The sequence below is a fragment of the Orycteropus afer genome, unplaced genomic scaffold (assembly GCF_000298275.1).
Source record: "Orycteropus afer afer isolate SDZICR_OR568_19922 unplaced genomic scaffold, OryAfe1.0 scaffold00029, whole genome shotgun sequence".
Taxonomy (NCBI): domain Eukaryota; kingdom Metazoa; phylum Chordata; class Mammalia; order Tubulidentata; family Orycteropodidae; genus Orycteropus; species Orycteropus afer.
This window is the reverse complement of record NW_006921616.1, coordinates 16,535,901-16,547,347: the sequence shown is the minus strand read 5'-3', so window position 1 is coordinate 16,547,347 and position 11,447 is coordinate 16,535,901.

Genomic DNA, 11,447 nt, shown 5'->3' with positions numbered 1-11,447 from the left:
TCAAGTGCTGCTGATCATATAGAATTAAGGGCTGAAAAGGAGATGCTGGACTTGGGATTTGGACATTTGTGATTTAATCGAAAATCTTGGTAATGTATTGGGAGCAGTAGTGGAGGAAGTTGAGCAGTAGACAGAAGGGGTTGAAATTATCTCAGTAAGGAAAGACTAAGCCTTCAAGAAATCCCAGCATCCTCTCTCACTTTCTAGATATGATCTAGATCTGCCCAGAAGCTCTCCCACCAACCTCCCATGCTAGTGTATCCGATGATTGTTTATCATTCTGTCTATACACACCCACATATCCTCATGCCCCAAAACTTAACTTCACTGTTGTTGCTGTTTCAAGTGGATTGTGACTCATGGTGACCCCACATGTGCAGATTAGAAGTGCACTTCATAGGGTCTTCAAGGCTGCAAATTTTCAGAAGGAGACAGCTTTCTGAGGGTCTCTAGGTGAGTTAGGAGCTCTGGTAGCGTAGTGCCTAAGGCACTTGATGGCTAACCAGAAGGCTGGTGGTTCAAACCCACCAGCCACTCCTTGGAAGGAAGGTTGGGCAATCTACTTCCATAGTGATACCGCCTTGGAAACCCAAGGAGGGGTCGCTATGAGCCAGGTCCGACTCGATGACACATAACATCAACAACAACTAGGTGAGTTGGAACCCCCAGTGCCCAACCATTCGTGCCATCCAGGGACTCTTATCCTGCCGTAATATACTAAAAGAAATTAGGATTTTTCAAATGTGAAAGACAAAGGCTAAGATGGTGCATTTATACAGGGACATACACACACACACACCTGTTCTTTCACTAAAAGAAAATTGTTTAAAAGGTGTTAAAGTGAGGTGAAAGGACAACAGCCTTGAAGCTTTGAAAGGGCAGTGGGAGGGGGGCAACCTTCTAGATTAGAACAGAAAACGTGAACAGCAACATACTTGAAACCAGCACTAGCAGTCCTAAATGTTAAATTAGAGCTGCCTTTGATTGCAAATGTTTAAACTTATATTAAAGGAAAATGGCCATCAAGGGGATTGCTTCTGGAGCCAGCCTCAGCATGTAGTAATGGGACCGTTCCCTCATTAGAATGAAATAAGGAGGAAGCTAAGATGGAAACTTTAACCATTCACCAAGGGGCCTGGGCCTTGGCCATTTTTTACACTGCACTGACCCCTAGAGGGTCTCCCTGTCTTGCAGAATGTGCAATGGGCTTTGCTCAGGGGAAAGTAAATAAATAAAATAAATAAAAATGTTGCTTTGCTTTCTTAAAATCCAAAGAGATTGGAGGAGGGGGGTGAGGAGCACCATCTCACCGCCGAGTGCTCTCATTTAACATTGGGTATCGGGGCGAAACTTGTCAGAGTATTTCTCAGGACCTGGATCCCAGCCATTAAGCTTGCTACAATATTAGTCAGACAAATTGGAAACAAATACCTGCATTTTAAACGCACATCTTTGATTTCCTGCCCCATGTAGCCTAGGCCAGCTGCCAACCCGCCAGATTCCCTAACAAGATGTGGAAGGTGGTGGGAGGTTATGGCCCTGCATGGAAACCCCAGACCCCTGGATTACCTGGCTTCATTTCTCACCCAGCTTGAAAGGTCAGATCCCAGAGGGTTCACGTGGAACACTAAATTGAAATGCCAGTGCTGTCACAAGGAAGCAAACTTCATCAATGCCACAAAATAAATAAAAATAAAAATAAAAATAAACTTCAATGCCACAGAGTAGGGTAAGAAAAGGTGGCAAGTCAAATTCTCAAAGGATCTTAAAGGCATACTTCTGGAAAGTGAAACTTGGTTTATAAATTACAGGCCACCCAGGGATCGGATTCTATGCACAGGGGGAAGAAAGAAATCTGGCACATGGGCCGATGTATGGAAGGGGGTTGTTGACATTGACAGTTGGCATGTCTGACTGAAAGATGGGCAATTTTTGAAGGTTAAGCGCTAAACTACTAACCATCAAAAGGTTTGTTGGTCCCACACCTCCCAGAGCTGTCTCAAAAGAAAGGCCTGGTGGCTGCTTCTGAAAGGTCCCAGCCTTGAAAACCCTGTGGAGACATCCTACTCTGCACCCATGGGGTCGCCATGAGTCAGAATCGACATGATGACAAATGACGTGGTTTGGTTTTTGAGCCAGGGTTGCAGTAGGGAGTGAGGCCAGATAGTCCAAGTCAGTCAGTTTCCAACCCAATAAGAGGTCCAAATGGGGTTAAAGTTCAGATGATCCACACTTGTGTTCAGGGAATCTATACAAATAGGGAAGAAGGGGAAATTTAAAGGTGTTTGGGAAACAATAGGTCTAAAATAAAAACTTGGTCACTCTCTCCGATGTGTAGAGAATTTTTAGCCTCGAAGCTGCCCAGGCCTGCCCTTCCCAGACAGCCCCTGTGGTTTCAAAGTGGTTCAGTTTGCATCTGGCCCAGCATCATGGCTCAGTGCTACATGATGGAAACTGGAAGATGCCCTCCCAAAGAGGACATGGAATGCCCTGCAGGGTTCACGGGGGTCAGTGGGAGAAGCAACATGATCTCCAGCCTCCTCATTCTTACGTAGTCTTTGTCTGAGGATGCAAGAGTTTGAGTTTGGAAGAGACTCCTAATTGATCATCCCCTGGGTAGTAATACTCTCAAGTACAAGAAAGCTACCCTAAAGAGCCTTTCTTCAGCAGGGTATTCGTTAACGTCGCAAATAAAGCCAGCCTCTCCAGAGCAGGAACTTGGGAAGAGGTTGAATGAGAAGTGGTGGGCCTGAGAAACACAGTGGTGTAGTGCCTAAGGCATTTGACCGCTAACCAGAAGGCTGGTGGTTCAAACCCACCAGCCATTCCTTGGAAGGAAGGTTGGACAATCTACTTCTGCAGTGATAACACCTTGAAAACCCAAGGAGGGGTCACTATGAGTCAGATCCAACTCTATGGCAGTGAGTTTGTTTTTTTGTTGTGCTTTTGGATGAACTGTGAAAAAGAGCTCTGGTGTGGTTAGGGAATTGGGCTCCCAACCGAAAGGTCAGTGGTTTGAACCTACCAACAGCTCTGCAAGAGAAAAATGAGGCAGTCTGCTGCCATAAAGATTTACAGCCCTGCGGGGGTTGCTATGAATCAGAATCAACTCAAGGCCAGTGGGTTTGGTTTTTATGAAATGTGGACGCATGTAAATACATATGTGAGGTTTTTCTTTTGAAAAATGTAAAGGGGAGGGAGTCATTTCTAATCCAGACATTTGATTTGACACCAAAAATAAAATCACAGAATATAAGTAATTCAAGAGGCATGTCCTTTGGGTAAACAAGTTGCCCGATTCATAAAAATTATAATTGTGCCTTCTACACTGGCTCAGACACTCTCCATTTGGAATTCCAGGCTGTCTTTGCGACCGATAATCTAGTAACTGATTGGGTGGTGATCTGATTTGATGAGCGAGTTAGCTGAAATAATTGGATTGACAATGTTCACAGTTGAGTTCACTGACATGCCATCTTTTACCCATTAGGATCTCATGCCATTTACCCCAACAGATTAAAAGAGCATCATAATTATTCATAAAATTTTCCACTTTCCCGCTATAGTTGTCACTCAAAAAGGATACCAAGAAGCTCAACAAAAGGAATATAAAAAGATACCACCACTTACCAATTTACTGCTAACTTACTGTTAACTTACTTTTTGGCAACCTTCATTTCCATTTACTAAAGAATCCTGACACAATTAGTCATAGCCCATATAAGGCATATATGTGCCTTAAAATAGATCTCTTTTCCCAGGCTTATTTGTGGTGTTTTAGGTGCTATCGAGTCATCTCCAACTCATAGTGATCTTATGTACAACAGAATGAAACACTGCCTGGTCCTGGGTCAGCCTCATGATCCTTGCCATACCTGAGGCATCGTTGCAGTCACTGTGTCAGTCGATCCCTTTCAGGGTCTTCCCCTTTTTTGCTGACCCTCTAGTTAACCAAGCATGAAATCTTTCTCCAGGGAACGGTCCCTTCCAACAGCATGAGGAAAGGAGGTCTGCTCATTCTCGCTTCCAAGGAGTATTCTGGCTGTACTTCTTCCAGGACAGATTTGTTCATTCTTTTGGCAAACCAAACTAAACTCACTGCCGTCGACCCAACTCACAGAGACACCCCCTTGGGTTTCCAAGATGGTATCTCTATAGAAGTAGATTGCTCAATCTTCCTTCCGAGGAGTGGCTGGTGGGTTTGAACTGCTAGCCTTCTGGTTAGCAGTCAAATGCCTTAGGCACTATACCACAGTCCATGGTATTTTCAGTATTCTTCACCAATACCACAATTCAAACGCATCAACTCTTCTTTGGTCTTCCTTATTCATTGTCCAGTTTTCACATGCATGTGAAGCTACTGAAAATACCATAGCTTGGGTTAGGCAGAACTTAGTCTTCAAAGTGACATCTTTGCTCCCTAACACTTTAAAGAGGTCTTTTGCAGCACATTTGCCCAGTGCAAAATGTTGTCTAATTTCTTGACTGCTGCTTCCATGGGCATTGATTGTGAATCCATGTAAAATGAAATCCCTGACAACTTCAGTCTTTTCTCCTTTATCATGATGTTGCTTATTGGTCCAGTTGTGAGGATTTTTGTTTCCTTTATATTAAGGTGTAATCCATAACGAAGATTGTAATCTTTTATATTCATCAGCAAGTGCTTCAAATCTTCTCCATTTTCAGCAAACAAGATTGTGTCATCTGCATATCACAGGTTTTTAATGAATCTTCCTCCAATCCTGATGCCCTGTTTTTCTTCATATAGTCCAGCTTCTCAGATTATTTGCTCAGCATACAGATTAAATAAGTATGGTGAAATGTTACAACCCTGGTGCACATTACTGATTTTTCAAAAAACTTTTATTGAGATTTGGGTGAAAGTTTACAGATCAAATTCACTTTCTATACAGTAGTTCATGCATATTTTGTTTTATTACATTCACTGCAATTCCCCATAATATAACAGCTCTCTTCCCACTTCCTCCCTGTTATTACCTCTTTCCCATATCCTTCTTTCCTATGCATCTCTGCTCCCTAAACTATCTCCTTGTGAAAATACTGCCCTTCTATTTTCCCATGGTTGATTGTTCTAAGCAGTATATCTACCCGATGTAAATGTACACCCTGTATGCCTGTCTATTGTTCGGCTAGAAGCCACGGGAGTGAGTTCAATATCAGACCTGAAGAGTAACTTCTTGTTGTTGTTGCTGATGTTGTTGTTATGTGCTGTCGATTTGGACCCGACTCATAGTGACCCCTCCTTGGGTTTCCGAGGCAGTATCAGTATGGAAGTAGATGACCTAACCTTCCTTCTGGGGATTGGCTGGGGTTTGAACCACCAGCCTTCTGGTTAGCAGTCAAGTGCCTTAGGCACTATTCTACCAGAGCTCCCTTGAAGGGTAACTAGGGGCCATAGTCTCAGGGGTCTCACCAGGCTCCATCAGACCAGTAAACCTGGTCTTCTTTATGATTTTGAATTCTGTTGCACATTGTTCTCCCACTCTATCCAGGATCTCCTGCACTGATCCCTTTCCAAGAGGCTGACAGTGGTAGCTGGGCACCATCTAGTTCTTCTGGTCTCATGGTCATATAGGCTGAGGTTCACATGGTCCACTAGTCTCTTGGACTAATTGTTTCCATGCATCTTTAGTTTTCTTCATTCTTCTTTGCTCTGGATGAGAAGAGACCAGTTGCTGCATCTAGATGGCCTTTGCAAGCTTTTAGGACCCCAGTGGCTACTCACCAAAGTAGGATGTAGAAATGTAGAACAATGTTGTTGTGTAGAACAATGAGCTCAATGTTGCCAGTGATCCTGGTCCAAAGGCCACGGGTCTGCATATTACTGATTTTAAACTGCAATATTCCACTGTTTCACTTGAACCACAGCCCCTTGTTCTATGCACAGGTTCCTCATGAGCACAGCTAAGTGTTCTGGAATTCCTATTTTTCACAGAATTTGTTATGATCCATATAGTCGAATGCCTTTGCACAGTTAATAAACTAAACACCTTTCTGATATTCTTTGCTTTCAGCTAACATCCATCTGATGTCAGCAATGATATCTCTTGTTCCATACCCTCTTCTGAATCCAGCTTGAATTTTTGGAAGTTATCTGTCAATATACTGTTGCAACTCCTTTTGAAATATCTTCCTCAAAATTTTACTTGCATATGATAGTAATGATATTGTTAGATAATTTCCACATTCTGTTAGATCACCTTTCTTTGGGATGGGCATAAATATGGATCGCTTCCAGTTGGTTGACCAGGTAGCTGTCTTCCAAATTTCCTGGCATAAATAAGCTTACACCTCCAGTTTGCATCCATTTGTTGAAACATCTTGAAGGCTATTCTATCCATTTCCGGAGCCTTGTTTTTTACCAGTTCCTTCAGAGCAGCTTGGATTTCCTCCTTCAATACCATTGGTTCTTGATGCTACTTCCTGAAATGGTAGAATATGAACCATTTCTTTTTGGTACAGTGACTGTGTATTTCTTCCATCTTCTTTTGATGCTTCCTGCATTGTTCAGTATTTTTCCCACAGAATCCTCCAATATTAAAAATTCAAGGCTAGAATTTTTTCTTCAGTTCTTTCAGCTTCAGAAATGCCAAGCATGTTCTTCCCTTTTGGATTTCTAACTCCAGGTCTTTGCACATTTCATTTTAATACTTTACTTTGTATTCTTGAGGTGCCTTTAAAATATTCTATTCAGCTTTTTTTTTTTTTTTTTTAATCATTTCTTCCATTCACTTTACATTCAAGATCAAGTTTCAGAGTCTCCTCTGACATCCATTTTGGTCTTTTCTTCCTTTCCTGTCTTTTTAATGATCTTTCCTTTTCTTCATGTATGATGTTCTTTGTGTCACCCCACAATTTGTCTGGTCATTGGTGTTCAGAGTGTCAAATCTATTCTTCAGATAGTCTCTAAATTCAGATAAGATATAATCATGGTCATATTTTGGCTCTTTTTTTTTAGTTTTTTTTTTATTATTATTATTGTGATTTGGGTGAAGATTTACAGAGCAAATTCACTATCCATACAGCAGTTCACATATACTTTGTCTCATGTCATTGACCACAGTTTACCACAATGCAACAGTTCCCCTCCCACTTCCTCCCCATAGTTACCTCTTCCCAGTGCCCATCCCTCCATACACTCCTACCCCCTACACTGTCTCCCTATGCATAAGTGCCCTTCTTTCTCCCATGATTGTTCTCTCCAAGGAGTGTATCTACTTGAGGTAAATGTTCAACTCATATGCCTGTATTTTGTTTGGCTGGAAACCACAGGTGTGGGTTCAATTCCAAACCTGAAGGGCAGCTAAGGGCCATAGTCTCAGTGGTTCCACCAGGCTCTATCGGACCAGAAAACCTGTTGGCTCTTGTGAACTTGTTTTAATTTTCTTCAGCTTCCACTTGAACTTGCATGTGAGCAATTGATGGCTTGTTCTACAGTCAGCTCCTAGCCTTGTTTTGACTGAAGACACTGAGCTTCTCCATTGCCTCTTTTCACAGATCTAGTTGATTTGATTCCTGGATATTCCATCTGCTGAGGTCCATGTATACAGATGCTGTTCATGTTGTTGGAAAAGGTATTTGCAGTGAATAAGTCATTGGTCTTGAAAAATTCTATTGTGTGGTCTCCAGCATCATTTCTATCCCCAAGGCCATCTTTTCCAACTACCAATGCTTCTTTGATTTCAATTTGCATGTTCCAATCACCAATAATTATCAATACATCTTGATTGCATGTTCGGTCAATTTCATACTGCAGAGGTTGGGAGAAATCTTAAATTTCTTTATCTTTGGCTTTAGTGGTTGGTGTATAAATTTGAATAACATTAGTATTAACTGGTCTTCCTTGTAGGTGTATGGATATTATCTGTCACTGAAAGCATTGTACTTCAGGACAGATCTTGAGATGTTCTTTTTGACAGTGAATGCAACCCAAGGAGTCTCTTAATTTGTCATTCCCGGCATAATAGACCATATGATTGTCTGATTTGAAATGACCAATTCCAGTGCTTTTCAGTCCGCTAATGCCTAGGATATTGATTTTATGCATTCCATTTTATTTTTAACAACTTGCAATTTTTCTAGATTCATACTTCATCTATTCCACTTTCCAATTATTAATTAATATTTGTACTGTTTCTTACCATTTTGAGTCATGGCCCATCAGCAAATGAAGGTCCAAGAGCTTCACTCCATCCACATCATTCATTAAGGTTGACTCTACTTTGACAAGGTAGCTCTTCCTTGGTCATTTGTAAGTGCTTCTGACCTGAGGAACTCATCTTCCAGCACTATATCAGACAATGTTTCACTGCTATTCATAAAGTATTCCAGTAATATATCAGACAGTATTTCACAGCTATTCATAAGGTTTTCAGTGGCCAGTTTCTTCAGAAGTGAATGGCCTCCTCTCTCTTTCCAGTCTTCTTAGTCTGGAAGCTCCACTGAAACCTGTTCACCATGGGTGACCCTGTGGTTTCTGAAATACTGGTGGCATAGTTTCTAGTATCTCTGCAACATGCAATTCACACAGTACAACTGACAGATGAGTGGTGACAGACATATTTAGAGCTAAAAAAAAAAGTGTCAAAGCAAACACCTGCCACAAAATTGTAAGGTGTCATGGTTACATCTATAATTCCTGAAAGGTTGGGAGAACAAAAATCTTTTCAGCTTACAGAGATTTACATTTAGTTTCCTTTTCAATGACTGATTTGTTAGTTAATGATTTTTTGTCAAGAAATGAGGCATTTCTTGTTCTCCTCTGTGGTTGGAAGGTAGAATAAAGGGGAAATAGGGCAGTGAAGTGGGAACTGGCTAACTCCTGTCCCCACCCCAGCCCAAGGAAGATGTTGCTGCTCCTTTACTTTCATCTGTTGGCAGCAAATGATAAACCAAAAGATAACCAAACTCATTACTGTGGAGTCAATTCCAACTCATAGCAACCCTACAGGACAGAGTAGAACTGCCCCCTTAGGCTTTCCAAGGCTGTAATCTTTAAGGAAGCAGATTGTCACATCTTTCTTCTAGGAAGCAGCTAGTGAGTTTGAACCACCAACCTGTGAGTTAGCAGTTGAGTGCTTTAACAACTGCATCACCAGGGCTCCTCTAGAAAATTATAGAATAGCTTATTTAAAGAAGCCCAATGACAAAAAGGAAGACACAGAGAAGTATACAAGAGGTACAGACAACAAAGGTTATCTATTACATACACAATAGTGCCTTATTGGTAATAACAAACCTTAATCTACAGGTGTCTACATAGGTAGACAAGCTAAATGATTAGGTATGGGTAGGCAAAAGAGAATATACCCATGACCACATGTAAATTTGGCAGATGATATTTCTGCATACATATTTGTATGTGCTATAAGAATGTCTATATATATAATAGAGCTAACAGAGGGCAAAGCTCTGGTAACCTATTATCCAGAGCCAAACACCTTAAGGGAATGAGTCCTTAGGGCCATGTACTCAGGACCGCGGTCACAATGAACATCAAGCTTAATTGACATAAGATACTACACAAAAACATTATTCTACACCCTGCTTTGGTGAGTAGTGACTGGGGTCATAAAAGCTTGCAAGCAACCATCTAAGATGCAACAATTGGTCTCTCCTTGTCTAGAGCAATGAAAAATTAAAAAAATCAAAGACCCATGGAAACAATTAGTCCTTAGGATTAGTGAACCATCGAACCTCAGCCTACATGACCCTGAGATCAGAAGAACTAGATGGTGCCCAGCTACCACTGTCAACTACTCAGAAAGGGATCAAAATAGGAGATCCTGGATGTATTGGGAGAAAAAAAAGTGGAACAAAACTCAAAATCATAAAAAAGACCAGGCTTACTTGTATGACGGAGACTGGTGAAACCCCCAAGACTATGGCCCCTAGTTTCCCTTCAGGTCTGGAATTGAACTCTCTCTATCATAGCTTCTAGCTAAATAATAGACAGGCCTACAAGGTTAATGATTATACCAGGTAGGTACACTCCTTACAACAATCAACCATGGAGATCAGAAGGGCATCATTTGCACAGGGAGACAGCTCAGAGGCCAGGAATGCATAGGAAAAAAAAGGACACAGGGAAAAGGTAATCACAGACAGGAAGTGGGAAGAGAGCTGTTACATTGTGGAGACTTCAATCAATGTTTTGAAACAAAATGTGTACGAACTGTTGAATGGAAAACAAATTTGCTCTGTAAACTTTCACCCAAATCACAATAGAAAAAGAAAGAAGCCCAATGATGTTGTTGTTGTTATGTGTCACTGAGTGGGTGCCAACTTATAGCAACACCATATCACAGAGAAGAACTCCCCATAGGGCGTTCTGGGATGTAATCTTTACCAGAGCAGATTGCCAAGTGTTTTCTCCTGTAGAGAAATCTCCTGGGTAGATTCAAACTGCTGACCTTTCAGCAGCTGAACACTTAAGCTTTGAACCACCAGGGTTCCTTTTCCAGTGACAATACTATTATTGAAAGCATTGCTGTTGTTGTTGTTATTCGCCATCGAGTCGGACCCGACTCATAGCGACCCCTCAGGTTTCTGAGGTGATATCAGGTAAATATTGTATTGAAAATGCATTTTTTTCTTCAGAATGTTGGGCCAACATAAAATGATTATAACATCCTGGAAGGCCTAGTAGAGTTTTAAAGGTTGTTATTCACATTATTAAGGTGATTACTAATTGTTATTCAATTATTCATTGTCCACAAGTTGCAGCCAAACAAAAGGTTTTAATTAAAAATAAGTATGGGAGTTATTTGAATGCATGAGTGAAGCAGCACATGGCACTATTGACTAAATGAATAGGGAGGGTGCTGATATTGAGGAGGCCAAAAGTGACAGGCATGCCCAGCAAAGGCATTACGTAACTCTGACATTCCTTCCCAATGGAAGTTTTGGATAAAAGGGTAAGTAACGTCAACAATGTTGAAGATCATTGATTCTATAGATACAAATGCCATGGCTTAGAATCCTCATACATAATAGGATGAGAAAGGAATTGGTGAAGGTGGTGGTCAGCACATGGATGCATACCTGGATTTGAATATCGGTTCTATGACTCACTGATTTATGTGATCTAAGTTACTTAACCTTCATGTGTCTCAGTTTCCTCATCTGTATATATTACATCGCTCATGGTGTCCTTGAGATTAAATGATTCATATTAGTAGAGCACTTAAAACAGTGCCTGGTACCTTGGTACTGCTACCCAATGCTATATAAGCATATGCTGACTACAGGAACAAATGGTGGAGTGCTTGTTATTTATAGAAGAGGTATTCTGTGATGAACAACCAGAAAACCTTTTACATCAGACATTAAAGCCAACCTCACTCCCCTGGGCAAAAAAAAAAAAAAAAAAAAAAGAATATGATGAAAAAAAAGACTCAGGTCCCAGAAAGTTTCCTAAATGTATA